The sequence below is a fragment of the Chroicocephalus ridibundus genome, chromosome 1 (assembly GCF_963924245.1).
Source record: "Chroicocephalus ridibundus chromosome 1, bChrRid1.1, whole genome shotgun sequence".
Taxonomy (NCBI): domain Eukaryota; kingdom Metazoa; phylum Chordata; class Aves; order Charadriiformes; family Laridae; genus Chroicocephalus; species Chroicocephalus ridibundus.
In genome coordinates, this window is record NC_086284.1 from 110,485,923 (window position 1) to 110,507,645 (window position 21,723).

The 21,723-nt window shown below is 38.8% G+C and overlaps 1 long non-coding RNA gene across 1 annotated transcript in view; it reads right to left on the reverse strand.

The window, feature by feature from the left end:
* Positions 1-1,773: 1,773 nt before the first annotated feature.
* The window catches only part of LOC134521181 (uncharacterized), a 363,047-nt gene continuing 343,097 nt past the window's right edge, over positions 1,774-21,723 (reverse strand). The window contains exons 9-12 of the long non-coding RNA XR_010072674.1: positions 18,145-18,300; positions 10,908-11,101; positions 7,660-7,954; positions 1,774-6,969 (exon numbers count right to left, since the gene is read on the reverse strand). This is a non-coding gene — a long non-coding RNA (uncharacterized LOC134521181). The remainder of the gene's footprint in view (positions 6,970-7,659; positions 7,955-10,907; positions 11,102-18,144; positions 18,301-21,723) is intronic.

Below are 21,723 nucleotides of genomic sequence, written 5' to 3' on the forward strand. Positions count from 1 at the left end.
CACTTGAGAAATGGAGGCATAAAACCAAGACCCATGAGACTACATAAATGAGACACTTAGCATTTGAAAATCATCTAATTTTTAGCTTGTTTTTCAGAACCCTTGAAGTTCTTGTCTCAAAGTATGACAAAGAGGGATTCACAAAGACTTGGGAGCTACTAACCCGCCAAGCTTCCTTCTGTAGTCAGTGTAGACAGGTGGGTCCTACAAAGGCCAAGAGAGGATGCTAATCTTAGGAGTTCTTCCCCATGCCCAGAGGAGACTCTTGCTCTCACTCCGCTGGCAACAGAGGTTAATAGTAGACTGGCCTTTCTAGGCAAATGTTAGGCTTTGCAGATACCTCTCCTGAGCATCCCTGGCATTTCTGCATTCTCAGCAACACTGTCGAGTTGCAGGCAAGATTGAAAATTTTGGGATGAAACAAACTTCGGTAGGAACCTCCATCAGATTAGGAAATCAAGGGTCCTAAAGCTCTGGTTTTAGTAACTCACAGGGAGCTTCCTGGGAAACAACTCAGGAAACTATAAAATGTATATTTTTGAAGTACTGAAAACCAAAGTAAGGATTTTTACTTTAATTTGAAGTCCTTCAAGTAATGAATTTATATGCTAATATCAGGTTATTGTGCAAAGGTCAAACTCCTAGAGTTTCTTTCCTGTAAACAACTCTTTAAAGCTGCACATTCTAGATATGGAAAGGAAGAAAGGGTGCCATAGTTTCAAAGGAGAAACTTGGGAGATACAAAGAAAGAGAAAAATGAGAGAGGGGGGAAAGGAAAAGAAAAAGAAAAAAATGAAGAAGAAAATAGACCTAAACTTAACCTTTTCATTTACTAGTGTATTTTAGTCTTCTAAATGTCATAATCTAAGGGAGTCTAACAGAAAGGCATGAATACATTTGTGTAAATGAGTATTGAATGAGATGTATCCCTCAGGCTCTGGAAAGTTGCCACTGCAATTTTCTATAGGTCCTAGAATACTGCCTCGTATAAAAAAAATGGAAGTCTCAAGCTTAACAGAGGGAAACTGCATGCCATTTTAACATTTAACTTCATAATGCAGTGCAAAGCAAAATGGCAGCACGGAGAATGTTCCTAGAAACGTAAGGAAGCAGAGCAAGTACTTATCTACTGCCATCATTAAACTCTCTGAATGTGAGAGATGTCAAAAAATCATGCTCAGAAGAGCTTTTTCAGAAGAGCAGATAAAATTTGTCATTGATCTGTCAACAGTGAAGGTCCATTTTTTAGATTTTTGTAGAAATGAAACAGAAATTTTAAGTAATAATTTTGAAGAGATACTAAAATTTATTTTCTTTGTCAAACATCTTGCTCTCATCATCAAATTTTCTCTGAGGATCTTACAAAAATGTGTAGTTATAATTTGCGAAAATGCTCTTCATAACTATGATCTGTATAGAGGCGTGCAGGTATATGCATAAACCTGTGTATCTTCCATAGGCATATTTAAAGCAGGATTTACCCTGTTTGTGTTGTCCTGAACACAAGACAGACTAGTAAAAATCTGTATGAAACTTGTCTTTTCCTCCATAAATATATGTATTGCACATTTTACATATATTTATAAATGTGGAGAAATGTATTTATTCTCATTATAACGATCATTACAAAATCAACCAAATTTCAATAGTGTGCATAGACACCACAGAATGTGTAATTTACATGAAATATGTTTTTTATAGATTTTACAGTAAATGAACATAAATTAACCATATTAAGAAAAATAAGAAAAAAAAAGTTACATTTTGCTTCCTTTATGTACCATAACATTTTTGGATATTTTCCAAACTTTTATCAGAAAAATTGCTTCAACACACTATAAAAGGCTTCCATACATTTTCATAAGTGTTCCCATCCTCTCCAATATTCCTCTCCCAAATAAAGTAGAACATATGCTTATGAAAATACCTTGCACATTTCCTCTTGATATATCCAATATGCATATCAATATTATTTTTTGCCATACATCACTTTAACATATATCACGTTTTCATACATATACTTTAAACATAACCAAAATATTTCAGAACATATTGCTTCTACCATAGGAAACACAGAAATATCTGCCATCAGTGGTCACCCAAGAGACCAACAAAAAAAATAAATCACTGCTTAACAGAGGTGGTCTTTTTCTGAAGTCAAAGCAGCAGAGTGCATTCAATACTTGTGGGAATACTTCGGTTTGGTTTCTTTAAGACAAGAAATGGCTTAAACAGGGTGGTCCATGAATAAATCCCTGTCTCACTTACTTGACGATAAACTCAAATAATAACATAATAAGCCTTACCCGTATGTAATACAACTCCATGTGGGCTTCACTGATCTTAAAGATACATAGACCAGCAAGTCTGAAATGCAGAATTGGCTTGCCCTTCATGAAAGTCTTTATGCCTTTTTTTTTTTTAATATCAAACAAAACATGATTTTGAATAAAATGACAATGGTCGTGTAAAAAGGCTTTTTGTTAACAATTGCTTTACAGTTGCTTTACAATTGCGTTTTTCCAAAATAAAAGCAAATCTTCTCTACGTATTCTATTTTTCCATATTTGGCTTTTATGAATAACTCAAAGGGAAAAAAAAAGTTGCCTGAGAAATAAAGCAACCCTCAAATCTTTCAAATGTCCCAGATCTATTTATCATAACCTTTACTTCTTCACCAGTTGTCACCACACCTATGTATTCAAGGCCCTGCAACTTTTACATCACTCCATAACCACCATAGCTTTTTTTTTTCCCCGTTGGCAGCATCCTTAAGAAGGACTTAGAATCACAGAATAGAATCACAGAATCATAGAATCATTTAGGTTGGAAAAGACCCTTGGGATCATCGAGCCCAACCATCAACTCCACTCTACAAAGCTCTCCCTTACACCATGTCTCCTAACACCACATCTAAACGGGTCTTAAACACATTCAGGGATGGTGACTCCACCACCTCCCTGGGCAGCCTATTCCAGTGTCTGACCACTCTTTCTGTGAAGAATTTTTTCCTAATGTCCAGCTAAACCTACCCTGCTGCAGCTTGAACCCATTGCCTCTTGTTCTATCGCTAATTCCTGTGAGAAGAGACCAGCACCAACTTCTCTACAATGCCCTTTCAAGTAGTTGTAGAGAGCGATGAGGTCTCCCCTCAGCCTCCTCTTCCTCAAACTAAATAGTCCCAGCTCCTTCAATCGCTTCTCGTAAGATTTATTCTGCAGGCCCTTCACCAGCTTTCTTGCCCTCCTCTGCACTCGCTCCAGCACCTCGATATCTCTCTCGTATTGAGGTGCCCAAAACTGGACACAATACTCAAGGTGTGGCCTCACCAGTGCTGAGTACAGGGGGACAATCACCTCCCTACTTCTGCTGGTCACACTATTTCTAATACAAGCCAGGATGCCATTGGCTTTCTTGGCCACCTGGGCACACTGCTGGACTTTGCAGTTTCTACTGAGGAAGTCTTGGTAAACTTGGATGCAAGAAAAAGAAGTTAGGAACACACAAGAGAGGAAGAATAGCAGAGGTACACGGACACTGGGACTGAGTGGGGAGGAGGCAGAAGAGTGGGAACACACACAGCTTCCAGGGAGGAAAAAAAATTGGGATCTCAAGAAGCAGCCAAAGAGAACAAAGTAGTATATTTAAAAGGGTATAAAGGCTCATACCAGTCAGCAAGAGTCTGCACCTAATATCAGCATTTCCTTCCACTCTCCTGGACAAGTGAAGCGTGCCGGCAGAGTGAAGGCATGGGCAGAGATTGAGGTGACGCCTCAGGCCATCTCGGCAGGCACAGGCGAAAGGGAGACCTCCGAGAAATTTCACAACTAATTTTGAGAAGGCAGAGGGGCTTTTCTTGCTTTGTTTTCTTTTCACTTTATAATCCCTGGGGCTTTCAGAATAAAGCTTTGAGCACAATAAAATATTTCCTGCTGGAGCAGATTGGTTTTGCCAACCACAGAAAACCCCCGCAAACTCTTTCTAGTGCTATGAAGTACTTGCGGAAACTGTTTGCAACAGGCAGGCCCAGCAAATTGTCATTAAAAAGCAGCAAAGTCTAAGAGCCCACCCACTTTTGACTTGGTTTGCAAGCTAAAGCTTTTGTCTGCTGTTGGTCTGCTCTCAGCTCATGCATTGTCAGGCTATGAGTGGTCAAGAACACCTGCTCTTTCCCTCTTCTCCAGAGCACATATACAGATTTGTGGCCAAACAAGGCTGTGTGTAGTGCTGTCAAATGCAGGCAGCCTCACTGTCTTTAAGCCTTTGTTGCTCCTAGACTAAAGAAGGTGCAATTTGCTCCGTGTCGGCCTGACGATCGGGCCACCTGGAAGCTCTTTTTTCTATGGACACCTGGGCCTCTGGGCACTTTATCCGTGTGGGCACCCCAAGGAAATAAAAAACTTTGGAAAATCCTTTCAGGCACTCTGCAAGGCATAGCAGTCACTCTCTGGAAGGTCTTCAAGCAGCCATTAAGTATCACTGACTGCAGTTTCATCATTGCATTTGAGACGAGCCAAGACAGGGCTGCTGGTGGGAGATGGACAGTCTGACCTTCATGATGCCCTGCTGGCCATGACCACTGCCCCTGTGGGCCACTTGATAAGGTGGGCAGGGACCTTGTCTGGCCAACCAACCCACACCCATGTGTATTTTGTTTTATCACAGTGAAAGCAGCTTCTGGGTCTGGCTGACTGACTACACAGATAGAGGAACTGCAGAAAATCCCAGGACAGGCAGGACAAGTGAGACAACTGAGTCCCTTCAGCAAGAGCTGCTACCCAGGGCAGTGTAAAATGATCATGAAACTGCAACCTGAAGTATGTCTGAAACTACTTCTTTCAGAGATATCATGCCAGATGCTTCTTAGCAGCAGTGTCCACAGAAAGAGAATTTGAGAGAACTGTATTAATCTTCAGAAAGATGTTAAATTTCAGCACTGAATGCAGCCACAGGATATGGTGAGGTAGAAAAAGCCTGGGCAGCCTTACTACTCTGTTGCCAAGATAATCCTGTTTTAAACTATACCAGTAAGGACCTCACACACCTACTTTGTAGGACTCAAATTTTTGAGAAGCTTACGGAAGCGGAAGGGACTTAAGAACTTTCCATTCCATAGGAAAAAATTGACAGGGTGTCAGAAGTAATTTTTCAGGTATGAAATTGAAGTTCCTTGGGAAGACTGTGCCAGAAATGCAATGGTTGAAAAAGCCCCCCCAAACCAAAACCACCCGAAGACAAAAAGCCCCTTTAACTCAGCCTGGCCTAAGCAGAATCAGACAGTGCAGAGGAGCGACGCAGCATCAGTAGGAAGCACAACCCAGCTCTCTTGCCCCAGCACCTTCCTCCCTGCCCAGCTTCCCGGACTCTAGGGATCCGCCAGATCAAAACCAACATGCAACTATTTCCACTTTTTCTGTGATAAAGTATTTTCAAATGGTTAAAGTAATTCTATAATAAATAGCTTTGCTGTTTGGATGAGGCTTTGTATGCCAAATGTTAGCCTGGAACGAGTATTTATAGCAGAGTTTAAAGTCCCTGAAAATAGGGATTTATATTTATAATGGAAAAGTTGACGAGTTTTTACTGTAGCTATATTAGCAGACCATCCTATAATAAAAAGGTGTCATTTTAACTGGAGCACTTATAATAGCAGTATAATGTAGTTAGGAAAGAATGAACTTTACAAGGTGAATGTACAATTTAACACAAATACTCATGCCAAAAAATGAAACAGCAGATCTCAAGAGCGGTCTATTTAGCATACTGTTTTTCATAGACCATCTGATTTTATAGACTTTTACCAATAAGAAATACCTCTTCTTCCATAAATAAGAATTGTTAAAGTCTTCATCCATTTTAACAGCTGATGTCTTACACAAAGTCTTATTTACTTGAAAGAAGTTTATAAACAGAATTCAATGGATTAATAAATTTCATCAATGGTAGTCAGTTGGCTAACAGTATAATACTAATAAGAGGAGCTGTACATGCAAATTCAAGAAATTTCAGGATTTTTTTTTAATGCATGTCACTTAGAGCATAGTATCAAAGTGTCCTTTTTGGAGTTAATTAATAAAAGAACAAATTCTGGTTCCACAGAAGACATAGGAAACCCCCTCCAAAGATAAAGGGAATCCCAAGAAGACAACTGTGATTTTTCTACAGCTCACACAAGAAAATCTTGTGTAAAAACCAGGATGATGTGTTTCCCTCCTCCCTTGTATCAGCATAAACCCGGAAAAAATAGCTTTGTACAAGGAATTGTGATGGAGAAGGTTTCCCCAGACCCAGCATAAAGGCCAGCCTGCGGTCTTCAGAAACACCAACTTGTAGCTGCTCTGCAAAGCTGTAGCTGGGGCAACAGTTGCAGCCCTAAAGCTCCCAAAAGGACTCCTGTAAACAATGCGATTGTCAGCATCATCTCCTCTGTCCCATTGTCGTACTTCTCTTCTGGCTCGTCTCTTCAAAACTGTGTCAGAACTCCTCTCCTAGCACAGCCAGGAGTGTATTTCACAGGTTGAGCTGTGGCCATCATGCAATACACGCAATACACATTTTGACAGCACGAGGAACCACTCACTGCAGCCTACAAGCCCTCACTCAGACCATGGCTGATCATACAACCTTGCCCAAATTCCCGCTTTTGTGGCACTACTCCGGGCCTTCTCACAGTGTAAATCTGTGGAGCTGTAACAAGGGCTAGACCTAAAAGTGGTCTTTCCAAAAAGAAAAAAAGTGTCTGGAAGCAAGTACTCTTTTGAAGTACTCCCTGTAGGGCAATGAACCTGTCGGTCAATAAATATAAAAAAGCCCTAGTTCCACAAACGCTTACACACCTGCTTAAATTTAAGCTCCAGAGTAGTCTCTCTGCATGTCAGTGGGTCTTCTCACTTGAAACCAGACAAAATCCGTAAGTGTTTATAGGGTCAGGAAATGAAGCACAAAAGTTGCTGGTCTTCTCCACACCATCTAGAATAATTAAAAGCAAATCCTCTCAATTCGTAAGATTCATTGTAAAAGAAGACTACATTGTGTGGTCCTTTCAACAATGTAAGAAAACAATACAAGAGAGAAAAGAAGGGCCACCTGATTTTTCTTCACCCTTATTTCAAACTCGGCATTGCCTTTCACTTTCTCTTACTTTTTCTTGTTTATTTGTTTCCACAGATGAACAAATTTGTAATCTGCTATTTGTTCTTAAGTTATCCGTTTCATTCTGTAAGAACATTAAACAAGCTGAAATAGCAGCTGATTATTACTTCCACTGTTCATTTAAAAATAATTTTCTGGGAAAATACGGTATACCCCTTGACTGCTTAGTTCTCCACAAAACTTATTGGAGCTTTTTCATTTCTTCCACTGAGGTGATACTGTTAAAACTAGATGTCAAGACTTAGAGCCGGTGAGCATGTCATGCTGATAATGTGAGAAGACGTCCATATCAGAGAGTCTCAAGGGTCATACAGCGAGCAGGTGTCATGGTTTAACCCCAGCAGGCAGCTCAGCCCCAGCCAGCCGCTCACCCACCCTCCCCCAGTGGGATGAGGGAGAGAACTGGAAGGGTAAAGCTGCAAAAACTCGTGAGCTGAACTAAAGGCAGTTTAGTAGGTAAAGTAAAAGCTGCATGTAGAAGCAAAGCAAAATAAGGAATTCACTCACGCTTTCCCATGGGCAGGCAGGTGTTCAGCCATCTCCAGGAAAGCAGGGCTCCATCACAGGTAACAGTTACTTGGGAAGACAAATGCCTTAACTCCCAATGCCCTCCCTTTCTTCTTCCCTCAGCTTTTATTGCTGAGCATGACGTCATGTGGTATGGAATATCCCTTTGGCCAGTTGAGGTCAGCTCTCCCAGCTGTGTTCCCTCCCAGGTTCTTCTGCACCCCCAGCCTACTTGCTGATGGGGTGGTGTGAGGAGCAAAGATCTTGACTCTGTGTAGGTGCTGCTCAGCGATAACTGAAACAGTAATCAACAGTATTTTCATCACAAATCCAAAACATAGCCCCATACACAAGCTACTATGAAGCAAATTAACTCTATCCCAGCCAAAACCAGCACACCGAGCAATTGGTCTCCAAAAGCTGTTAACCCAACTGCAAAGACACTTAAAATAAAATGACAGAATCCAGTGTGGACTTTGAATGTTCCCTTAAGAAAAATACCTTTATGGACACTAATTGTATGGAAAGAAATGTCTCTCTGTCAATTAACACAAAAGCTGTTAACCCAACTGCAAAGACACTTAAAATAAAATGACAGAATCCAGTGTGGACTTTGAATGTTCCCTTAAGAAAAATACCTTTATGGACACTAATTGTATGGAAAGAAATGTCTCTCTGTCAATTAACATGTTTCATTAGCTAGAAATAGATGCAAAATTATTATTAAAATATAAATATATATACATTTAAGAGTCATGGTTCCAGACATATATTTTAAAAAAGCCTTTGGACAACAACAACAACTGCAACAACAGCTTTCTAATAATTCATTAAACAGAACTAGAGGATTAGCTGGCTGTTAAAGAAACTCCCTTTGTGCGTAACATGCTACAGTAAGGCATGAGTCCTGTCCATCATGAAGAAAATGTTTTAAAAAAATCATTATACCTAGGAAGTTAATATAAAATGTTGGAATTCTTTCTTTAATATCAAATGATAATTATTTCTCTTACTGAAATTGATCTTCATGATCTGGCTCATAGTCTGGAGGAATAAGCAGTTCCTCAGGACACAAAAGCTAGTGAATTTTTAATATTTTATTGTATTGTATACAATTATTAGTTTGTTAGAGCTCTTTCGCATTGCTAAAGCCATATGCAGCTTGCAACCATTCATTTCATTTTTTTCTGCTACATCAGCAGCTGAAGGAACATAAATTAACTCTACAGCAACACTTTTTGCTGTCCCATTTCCAGATTTAGAAAAATATGACATAAATTCAATGCTTGATCCTGAGACAGTCTAGGTCCTTCAACCCTTAATTTTTAAAGAATCAGAAAACCAATGAAAGCTAGTATCTCACAGCACATTGTCGGCATGCTCAGCTCAACCCAAGCACTGTTGATCAGTTCCTGTTATTGGATATTGATTTTCCTGCAAAAGTGACTAATTCCCTTCAAAAATCTGGGTAATTCAATGTGCTCACCTCACAGTGCACACATGTTTCCCATTAAAAACTGTCAGGAAGCAAGCACACGTATTTAAGGAATGAATTGTGTTTCTTTGTGCATGTTTGTTCCATAAAATAATTTTTTTCCGTCCCATGAAATAGAACAACCTTATGTCCACTGCAGACAATGGAAAAAAGCCATTGACTTCAACATGCTTTACATCAGGCCCTCTGTACTTACTTCTAGCTGTTCCAGGCACAGACGCTTAATGTGGGATTAGTCACTTGAAATCATTCAGGGCTTTTATAACACTTCATTATGTATGATACAACTTCTTTCACAATAAATTCTTTCAAATACAGCTTTTGTTCAGAAAAACAAGCTCATGATTAATTCACTATGTGTATTTAAGAACTGCACCCTTCTCTAGAGAAGGTTAAAGGTGAATTTGCTGCAACTAATACCTGCAATTTAATCCCTAAATTAATTTCACGTAAGAATATCAGTGGCTTATTTGGGGAAAAATACCCATTATGAAAGAGGTTCAAGAGCGTAAATCCATATGGTACACTATTAACACTACTATTACCTTGAATTTGTGAGAATATAACAAAAAGGAATTAGATTTCATAAAACCAGGAGGAATCACAGAATCACAGAATGGTTCGGGTTGGAAGGGACATTAAAGATTATCTAGTTCCAACCCCCCTGCCATGGGCAGGGACACCTCCCACTAGACCAGGCTGCTCAAAGCCCCATCCGGCCTGGCCTTGAACACCTCCAGGGACGGTGCATCCACAACTTCCCTGGGCAACCTGTTCCAGTGCCTCACAACCTGCTCCAGTGCCTCACAATGCTATTACCTCAAGAAAAACAGCAGAATTCCCCAAGTCGATCGCTCTCTCATTGTTTCCTTATATGTCTGGATCTACAATAGATGCTTCTTCAGCCCACTTTTGATGGATTTCCTTGTAAAATTGTGAAGAAATAACATTCAACCTATCCAATTTAAAATTAAGGTACTATCCAGGTTTCAAGGTAGAGAGGAACTTTAATCTTGTCTGTCCCTCTCTAAACATAGAATTTGTCCAAACTTAATTGCTGTTGCTGTCTCTTTCTGTTTCTAATCCAGGTTTCATCAGATTGAACTTTCTCTTATCACTCAATTGTAATTTTTATTTAAATTTCTCAAGCTTTTGGCTTGAGACCCTGAAGCTGTTGCACTGTTTCTCTTCCTCATCCCTCTAGCTCTGCATCCATAGTTTTGCTACATGGTAACTACCAGAACTGCAGTTAATTATCTGGTTTCAAAACTCTTTTGGGGTGTTTGTGGCTAGTTCAGATATACACAGATCTCAAGGGCAGAAAGGATCACAGCAAACATCCATCACAGCCTATCACAGTCCACAGGACTGCTCTTCATCAGGTCCTGCCTTAAATGGAATGGTTATGCTTGCATTAGCCCGGGGCTTTTTAGGAAAAGCAAACAAACAGCTACATCAGTACAAAAGTTACCCCTATTAGGGAACCCAAACCAACCTTCATTATATGGTTCCGTGGTTCTGGTTTTTAAAAATGCTTAACTTTCAGGATGATTTTTTTTGTTGTTTTCAGATATCATATTTCCATTCTCCAAAAGCTCATTATAAATAATATTATTAAAACAATTATAACAGGGTTTAAAAAAGGGACTCTATTTTCTGTTAAGCAAGTGAGTCCCTCAGACAAGAAGATAACTAGTTAAATGCCATTGATGAAAGATTTCATTTGTGATAAGTTCAATTCCCTGTCATATACCTGGGGGGATTCCAAAGTGATTAACTCCTTTTCAAGATTGCGAGGCGATGTGCTTCCTCCCCGGGCTATTCCCACTCTGTTTTCTCTTGTGCAATGCATTCACTCAAGTTCCACTCACTTCTGGCACGGAGGCAGCAGTCATTATTATTGAGAAAGTATCACCCTTCTGAAAGCAATTCCTTCCGTGATTATTCCTGTAGAAAGCAGAGTTATGGCCTTGTTTTAAACAGCGATCAAGACAAGCTGTGGCAGATTTCTAGAGAAAGTCCCAATACCCAGGTCCCTCATGTTGTGTCCTGTCCCACTGGCCCTTGGCTTGTGAAAGAACAGACCTCCTGACTTCTGGGGCAGGTGTCCTTCCCTCTTGTCCATACTTCCTCCAGTATATCCAGAATAAGAGGTCCAAAACTTAAGGATCTTCTCATAATGTATCAAACTGTAATCTAACTTTTCTATCTCAAGATTTTTATAACTTTATTTTGGACAGTTGGCAATTCTCTCAAATATACTATGGCAAAAAGTGAGGAAATTACATTATCTCATCTTACAGGACATAGCAAGAATAAACCCTTTAGGCAAAAGAATGCAGATCATCATAGAAACTAGCTAACATGAACACATAAATGGAAAGCTCAAAATAAAGCTGCATCTATCACACCTAAAAAAGTACTTGACAATGTACTCATCTCAGAGACAAGAAAGAAAAATGAAAAAGTATTGCAGGATGACTAGAATGAGTTGCAAGTTTGAAGTAAACTGGGATTTTGATTCTTTAATTATTTAAGCAAAAGATTTCAAAGAGTTAAGATTCATTTTCTTCCTGTCTTAAAATAAATGCAGGTGAGTTTTATTAGTTGATTTAAATAGAGTACAGTCTAAAATTGCTAAAAAAGAAAAGTGACAAGTGATGTTCTTGAACATCTGTTCATGCATATATAATAAAAAGCTTTATTCTTTTAAAAATACCAAGGATTCCTTCATCCACTCTTTTCCCACATCTGACTCAACTGTATTCTCTGTTCAGAAGAGCTGATGGAACTAGGATAAGCAATAGCTTCATATTCTCCATAGCTTGTTAACTCCTTCACTCAAGATACAGGAATAGTTTATGATGTGTCTGATGTGTCATTAGAACTGTAACGGTTAATTACTAGATACTGCAGAGAGGCAAAACCTGGAGGCAACCTCTACATCTCTTTGCAACACAGGAATGCAGGTTCATCTGTCGATGAAATGGGGGTGAAGATGATGAACGGCATAAAATTACTATTGTGTACTAAGACAAACCTGAATGCTCAATATCTGGCATTTAACAAGAATTTTTTAAAATGCTATCCAGCATTTATTTTGCTTGGCTGGTGTGTTCCTCCTTTATAAATTCTATGTATTAACCCCTGCCCTCCTGGCAGGGACTTGAGCGACTTGAGCCAGCAGTTAATGGTTTTGTTGCTGGGGAAAAAAAAAAAATTGTGTGTCCTTGACATGTCACTGGTATAAATAAATATTTTCAGAGAAGGATGTGAGCCTAGATGCTATAATTTTTACTTGACTGGGTTGAGAGTATCTGACAGCTAGATACAGTCTGATTTATAAGACTGAGTAAGGAAGCATGACAGACATATGTATTTATTAAAGATATATTTACAAAATGTCCCAGTTTAATTTGACAACTGTGCCAGCCAAGGCCTCAGGAAGTCCAAGGATATTACTCTGTACATGCCATCATGACACTACAGTTTCAGTAGAAGTTAAAAATCATAAATAAATAGTTTTAGTGTCTTAAACTTATAAATTGTACATCCATGAATGTTATAACACTAGTGTATCTTTTAACAAAATGAATTACAGAAGTTGAATTATTCCACATACTTAGTGGATGCAGAAAAAATGTATATGTGTAATACATATACAGTACCATACAGTATTATTATTATATTCAAATATATATCGGGAACAATACTTTCATGGCAACATCCTAACATAGCAATATTTTTGTCATTTATTAAATTGGCTGCTAGCTTGTACAAATTCAAGATGAGGAAGACATGCACAAGATTCTTTTTTTTTTTCCCCTAGAAAGTTATGAGAAAAATAGACATACTTCTACCACAGAAACATTACTGTCTTACATTTGGAACTCGGCTTTCTCACCGTAGTCACTCCAACACAACTCATATTTATCTATCATTCAACATTTCAGAGAACCAGATAAGTTGTACATTACATTTGTCTGGCTCCCTAAAAATTACTTCTTTTAAAGACAAGTTTTTGGTGTTTCTTATTGATACAACCAATTTTCTAGGAGAGAAAATAAAAGTAGTAGATTAACTACTTTTCTTCTTATGCTCATCGATTTGGTATTGATCTCTGCTTCCAGCATTTTGATACCTTGAAATAAGTGAAATCGTACGCCTAATATTCCTACCTGCAGTGCTGGAGCTACAAGGATATCCACGTGCCTTCACTTTTAGGAGTATAGCCACAATGGCAACCAGAGAGCAACTGACAAGCATTGTAGTTTAGATGAATGTAGAACCAAGCATATGTGTAAATCATATGCATTATATAATACCCATCACGGGACTCAACTGTGGCAAACCATGAGAGTGAAACTTCTCCTCATTTTAAAGAATGAGACAAATCTTTATGAGATGAAACTTCATCAGGAAAGATGGTGACATTTTTGCATTCTTAATAAATTGTTACTAAGCTTTCAGGCTCTATTTCAAATGTAAAATTTTGTGGGGGGAGGTGAAAGAAGCCTCAGGATTTAGGTTTTAAATTCTTTAGTGACAACGCTGAAGAAAAAAAAAATTATTCCACAGAATATTAATGTCCTCTCTCCCCTGTCTTTTCTGTTGAAATTCAAAGTATCAACCAACTCTTTTAGAACCTGAGTGTGCTGGTACTTGCAGGCATCACATTTCTAGTGCAAATCAGTACTGCAGCAAGGCCAGTATAATCACGATGCAGATAAATAAGATAGATCTATACAGACGGTATTACATGTACCCAGAAATCTCAGCAAACTTAGGCTAGGCCAGACATTTGCACTGTTAAACAAATTTTATGCTCTCCTGCTAAAGAAGGTGATCGAACCAATACTGAACAAACAACCCAAGGTTACAAATCAAAGAGGTATCCTTTTGAGAAAACTTTTCCAATCAGAATAAGTGGAAAACTTTCTCTCCTATATCTGACATAACACTGCAAAGGAGGCAAGAAACTACAGGAAATAGGCAGGACAGTTGGCAATATAAAAATCAAAACAATCAAAACCCCTTACTATTTTATATAATGAAACTGCTGGACAATTCAAAGTAGCTGAATATAAACCGATCTTAATAAGTATTTTAAACACATAACTCAAACTATATTATCTCCCAAAACAAAGTAATAGTTTTGTCTTACTTTTCTGCAGTCCAACCTTTCTTTACCTGCTTAAGTTTCTCACTTAGAGGCATGGTTACAACTCTTGTCCTACCATGGGAAAATCCTTCACACTTTTGCTTCTCATCTTACTGTCAGCCAAATACCAACTCTAAGATCAAAGCAGTGTTGTGCATCAACAGACCATACATTAGTTACTTTGATAAACAAGGAGGAAAAGCAGTGCACAAGAAACATCAAACAAAGAAAAAAGGGCAAGAAGTAAAGAAATCCAAAGGCAACATTTTTTTCTAAAATAAATTTCTTTATTTTTCCCACAGGCAGCATTAATTTGTGGACTGGAGCTGTTAGAATTCATCCCTAATAAGTAGGACCACTCATCCACAGCAAGCTTTCACTGAATTTCAAGTCCTTTAAAAAATATAAGAATCTTTATATGCTGTTGCTATATACTTTGGGTCGGGTGTGTTTAAAATGTATCAGGATCACTCAGATGCATGCTAACGTGCTAATAAAGATGCTAGATGTAGTTAAAGGCACAGATTTGCCACAGGTAAAATTTGGCACTCCGTTTGTGTGACGTGAGAGCAAAGAGTAAAAACCTTCTGTTAAGTTTACAGCCAGGTACAAGACAAAAGTAGATTTTCAAAGAGGTAATTACCACTCAAAAATTATTTCAGAAGGAGAAAGGAAAAAGTTTTATCCACTGAAAAGACTTTCTAGTGCATGGTTTATTATTTGAGATGCTTACTTCTTTATTGTAGCAATGTACCAATGATAATTTTAGATGCTTTAAGATCTTTGATATCAGCAGATGACAGTAAAGTTCATAACTATGAAAAAAAAACCCAGCAAGAATAAAATAAACTTTGCTGCTCTTAAAAAGAGAATTAAATTAATCTTTAGTCTGGAGAGCTAGATCCAGGCCCAGACAGCATTTCAACAGTTCTCCTCAGCTTTAAATCCCCAAAATCTTTAATAGGAGCTATTGTGATTTGTTACAAAGATACAGGCTTCAACATGTAGTTAAGTCTTCTGTTAAGCAACCACCTTCGTCACTGAGCTTCCCCACTTTTCATCTTATTGCTGTTTATGTTTTTAGATATTAGGTGAAAAGTCCCTATGTTTAACTCGGCTAAAAACTGCTAGAAAAATCTGATCCCAGATCCAATCCATACGTAGTGTTCTTGGACCTCACATCCTCTTGTTTTCTTAAATTTGGATGAAAAACATAAAAATTAAGCTTTAAATGGAAATACATTTGCAAACTCGAGTAGAAAGCTGCTTGTGCCATTCTGTAATCACTCCTCAGTCTGTATGTTATTACTGCTATTGAAATAGATGGCAAGAATACAACACCAAGGCTCTGCACATGATTAACTTTTTATTCTTCCTGTAACTTGCTATAAACCTCAAATGAACTTGCAGGTTGGCAATAGCATGTTAAGAGCTAGATGCCAAACTGTATGAGGCATTTTTTCCAAACAGCATCACCTTCTTTGGATGTGATTCCCTTTCTCTCTCCCCTTCTCTTTTCTCCCTCTGTCCCCCAATAGCTGTTATAGCTAGTCAGATGGTTCATTTGTGTTTGTGACTTAAATCCTTCAAAAGGTCTCAATCCTAGACATAAAATGCTCCATGAAGAGATTTTTCCTCCTTTCAGCTCCAGCCTTGCTCTTTCTGCTGAGAAATGCTGCAGAAAAGACACCAATTATTCCAATTGGCCTGTCAGCAAGGACCCAGACTGGGCTCACCCACCCATTTTCCATAGGTTCCAGAAGAATAATCATGTCACAGAGTAACTACGCACCTTCAGCCACTGCTTTCTGTGCCATATTAGCCAGTAACACTGAAGATTCAATGCCCAAAGAATCAGCCTGGTTTGCTGCCCGGTGCTGCAGTCAGCTCTTTAGCTCTCAGGGTCGTGAGCCATATGTGTCAGCCAGAACAGCAACCCTCCTCAGATTTAGTGAGCGTACTCAATGGAATGTCCAAAGGTTCTTGCTAAAGGCCACATTTTACAGAAGCACCAAAAGACTTAAAATACCCACAAACGGTTCTGCCTGGTACAGGGCTCAGAGATGAAAGCCTGACAAGTTTTTCCACAAAGAGACAGCTTTCAGACAATAAGGCAAGAGATGCCTAAGGACTAAGCTCCTTCAGGCAGCAGCCAACCCAGGTACAAGTCAGATGAAGAGTGGGAGCTCAACTTTGCTGAAATCCCATGAGTCTACTGCCAACGTTGTCCCTGACTATATCATTTGGGGATCAGATCTGATCGCTGAGTAATGAAAACAAGCTGGTGCCCTTGGGGTTTGTTTTTCAGGGCTTTTTTATTTCTTAGGAGGAAGGAACATGGTTTGGCCGAATCATCTCCTTGTTAACATGCTTTCATTTGTTGAACTCATTCCCATTACACCCAGCAGGTGAAAAATGAACGCACTTGCACAGCAGCGGGAGGTGAAATCTTGATAGCATACTGAAACAGCTAGACATTTCAATTCTTTTCTGATAAATTTGTTCCTTTGAAAATGTGGAACATACTTCAAAAATATCAATGTGATGCCTCAGTGAACATCCCTTTATTGAAAACCAGGGTAACGATACAATTCTGGTCACAAACAAATGGGCTGACAAAGTCCAGATACAGACAGTCAAGGTCCTGTTCTGCCTTCACATTCGCAAGACTGATTATAGCGGAAGTAGTCCCCCATGCACCTCGGGGAATAATTGGCCTTTAATTTATAAAACCTTTAGGTCCATTCTGTACTGATGATGAAAGCTTTCCTGTTTTTCTGCTACTGACACTATTTGCTATCGGTATAGCTCTTGTGAACATTATGGCATTTTATTCAGAAAGGGGGATAGCTCTATCTGCGTTACTAGAAATGGGGAGAAAAAAAGAGAAATACTGAAAAATAAACTGACTTGCTTAAAGCTATTGGCAGTTGCAAAGAATACTAACTCTCAGACATCCATTCCGCTGTCCTCTAGCTATTCAAGCTACCCTAAGGTTGCTAGATATGTTGGAAATTGTACACTGATAATACAGAAAGAAAGGAAAAAAATCACTGTGAAAGAAAAGTGAAGTCAGAGAAAGTGTTGGAATAGAAGGATTGAAAGACACACCTGGAGACATGGGAAAAGGGGAGTCTGAGGAGCAACACAAAAATGAAGAGAAGGTATCAGAAAGGAAGAAAAGAAACACCAACAGACAGCACCATCGAGGAACAAAGCAGGAATTTTTCATTGCAAAACCAAGTACCTGTAAATTGAGAGAAGACACCTATCAGAATTTAGGTGAGGTGTGACTGTTAGCTTGGATTTTCAGGTACTAAACATAGGAAAATGATTCCGGTTATGTAATTGTTATACCTTCATTTGGCATCCTGGAGTCAAAATTTGCTCTGAAAGGCCTTGCCTTTACAGTTTTCTGTTTTCATTTTGCTTGTGGTTCTTTATTTTGGGGTTTTGCATGTGCAAATGGCATAACCAACTACTAAATCCAAGCCACAACTTCATTTCCTAGTTTCCCTGGAGTCCAACAACTAGGACCAGAGCATTTCCTTCTGAGAGGCTGTTCCATAACCCCAGATTATAAGGCTGGCCAATACTTTTAATACCTCCTAAGACACCCCCACCCCCACTCCCACCCCATTGTCTGACCATGACCAAAAGCCTTGGAAGGCATTTCTGACAGCTGGTGTTGAGTTTAGCATCCTGCAGAGCTTGTGAGACGTCTATTAGCATCCCACTCTTGCCACCACAGTGGTGCCGAGGGGCTGCGGCAGCCCACCACCCAGGCCAGGCTCCTGTGGAGCGGTGGCCATGCCCTCTCTCTGCTGACCTTCAGGGGCAGCTGCAGTGCACGAACCCCCGTGAGCAGAAGTCCTACTACTGTGACTGTGGGAGATGAGGGTGATTTTTCTCCCAAGTTTTTCAGCTCCTGTTCGAATCAGCAAGTCTTGTGTGAGCGGAGCTCCTTCCACTGCACCTAAGCACTCTGAAAAACAGAAGACAGATGATTGGGTAAAACATCATATTAATAATGTCATTTACAGGCTTTTAAGGTTACAAAGACTTCAGCCATACAGAGTGTTTATTATGGTGCTGTTCCCCATTAGTTTACATATACAAACTGGTAGAAAAACAAAGTATATTACATTGGAATGAGTAATTATAGGTACATATAACACATTGCATCTCAAGAAAAAGAGCATTGGCATTCCTGTTGGAATGGATCCCTTCCAAGTTTCAGAATATAGAATAATTATGAATATTATATGCATATATGTGATGTGTAAAACACTGCATGGTGAAGAAACAACAGGAACTCTACAGTTAGAGTTTAATTCTGTTTTATGCTATAAGTAAGGAGTCTACATCTGCACAGGTCACCGTGGAAAGAATAACAAACCTCAAAGGGCAGCAAACAGCAAAAAAATTAAAAGCTTTATCCTTGATACTTATGAAAATATTACTGTTCATAAAATAAGAGGAGGATGGATTCAAAAATGTGTATAAAGTAAGTAGCCATTTAAAAAGTGTGATGGAAAAGAATTTATTCCGTATTTCGTCCTAACTTTCAGTACTACTTCACATTGCAAAGATCTATTAGGCTGCTTTGATGACCACCTATGTAAGAACTCAGCTTCAAATGATGCCTGAATTTTAGACACGCACTGTGAGAGGGAAAGATTATGACACAGTAATAGTCATCAATATTTTAATTTATTTTGAACTATTACAGACACCTGCAATGATGAAAACAGGCTTATATCACTTTTGCAAATATGAACCAAATTGTTTGACTTGAGGAAGTGGATTATGGTTGCCATTGACTTCTAATTCTGCAAACAAAAAACCAGAAAGGATAGATTTTGAGTTTAAGTACCTCCAAAAAAAACCAAAATAAAAAGAGCCAGTTGTTATACTTGTGCTTACAGGTGTAAGTGGTAGTGGTATTTTGTTCTCTTGCTGCTACCTGTTAAAAAGTAACACAGGTTTGTCTTTTAGCATGAAAACACTTCAGAAGTATCCTTACGAAAATTAGTTGTAAATTAATAAATAAAAAGGAAAAAGGTAAATTGAAAGAAAAGGGATACCCGCTAAAGCTGGGCTGCTCTATAGTTTCATGGCAGAGTTCTCCAGCTATTAGCTGCTCTATCACGAAATATGTTCCTGTTGCAACCACAAAATTTAACACATTAATAAAAACAACTAATCAATACAGCAGTACAAGCAGTTGGCTATCTGTAAAGTTCAACATTTAATCATAATTAAGTCAGGAAAAGCTGACAAATACAAGTGTAAGAAATCACACAAAGACAATGCAGGAAGTAACCAAACACCCTTAAATCATCAATTTCATCAAGTCTGGCACTGGCTTCAGTTACCTCTGTTTAAGTTCACTTGGAATAACAATTAATCCCCAATGCATACCTTTTCCAATTATCAAATTAAGATCTGAGGTAAATCAATGAATGCAACAATAGTTTAATGATATTAAACCACGTGAAACACAAAATGAGGAAGTGTGTGTGTGCAGATAACCGCTTGGGTGTCACACGTTAAATAAATTAACAAAATAGAAACAGTAGTGCACTTTCTTTCCCATGAAATATTATGTTGCTATCAGAGCAGCCACTGCTAGCTGGTAGATGGGTATAAGGAAAACAAAGAATTTACAGCCTTGGATATAATTCCTTTTCCTAGGGCACCAGGTGCTTTAAATGCCACCAGAAGGATGCTCTAGGCAGTGCCATGCTGTCCAACATGGCTTGGCATAGATTAGCTCAAAGCCTTTGTGTCTTTGCAGACTTTGATTAAGGGCCAGTGTTAGAACTCCTATGGGTTTTTACTTGATCCAGTGCAGCATAGGGATTTTTTTTTTTAATCACAGCTGCCAAAAATATGCCAGTTAAGATAATTACATTTCAATTTAAATGGAAAAAAAATGGTAATTTAATGGAAAATTTTAAACCAGGATGTAGGGCAGGATATGTACTTCCAATCCTATCCCACAACAATACTTTTTGTCTGTTGCAGATGATTTAGGGGCCCAGTTCCCTGGTTTTGGCTCTCAGTGAGACCAGAGAGTTTTAGGACTCTCCACAGTTTTGCCGGATTGTGTCTTCAATCTATTTTAAGTCTTCAAACCTCACCCCGATTTAGCTTCATCCATCTAGTGTTTGCTGTTTCATTAACTACCTGTCTTGATGAGTTGCCATACATGTAAGAAATAAATTCTTCCTAAAGATATTTGCTCCCTTTTGGGAGGACAAGTAGAAGAACCCAAGATATTCTGTCTGCCACTTCTCTGTTGTTTTCATTATTTGTTTCGGGGCTGACACAGAAGCCTGGCAGTCGCAACATACTGTAAGGGGAATCATTTTCCTTTGTTTAGAGCGCAGTGTGTACCGTCATTTACATAATAAAATCCTCACACAAATAACAGATGGTGAAGAGGCACTCATGTTGCCACATGTTGGAAGCATGATACAGTTCCTTGATGAACTCGTTTCTCTTACTTCTGCCTACAGATGTCTACCAGCTATTAAACCTTGGGGGTTAGTCAGCTGGTGAAAGGTTTAAAGACAGGCAAAAATCTGTCTACAGAATTTGCCTGCGTCCAGGAGGAGAGGATGTTATACCCTGACAGAAATGCACAATCCCTTGAAAATCCTTTCCACTACCCTGAAAAGTAAATAATAATCTTTATATACAGCACTCATTGGGCCGATGTTGTTCACTATAGAAGACAGAAAATGCCATTATTTCACTGAGTCTGAGCAATTTTCTCTCTTTTTTGGAATCCTTTTCTAAGCAGAAGTGGGGACAGAGCACGCTATGCTAATGCTGTATATTAGCAATATCAGTTCTTGGATGCATTACCATAAATTCTATGTGCAAATTAAGTGCCGGAAAACAAACGTCTGTCACATGGAATAACAGCCGTACAGCCTGTGTACAGTGCAATGAAATAAGATCACACTACACTCCCTAATTAGAGTTAATGGTTCTGCTTCTGATCCCATTTACACTGATTTTACAATCATTTAATCGGTGCTACCACCTCCATTGGATTCTTTTTTCTTTAAAAAGAATCAGTCCACATGACACAGGCGGTATTTAACTGAGTGGTCACTTAGTTAACTCTAAATGTTGTCCCTTAGATGCAAGTTTATATATTGCTTACAGAGCTGGACTGCTGCAGTTTCAGTGCAGGGGTTGGGACGGGAGAGACAGGCAAGGCTATGGGTCTGGTTTATTACTTCTGTTTTACCTGAAATGTGGCATTTTGTACAGCTGTGTGGACAGAGCAAACACTTAAAATTAGTTAGGTCCCTTAGCATCTACAGGAAAAGAAAGAAGTAATTTGATATGATGTTGGCTACATCACAACTTTGCTCTTATCATGTTAACA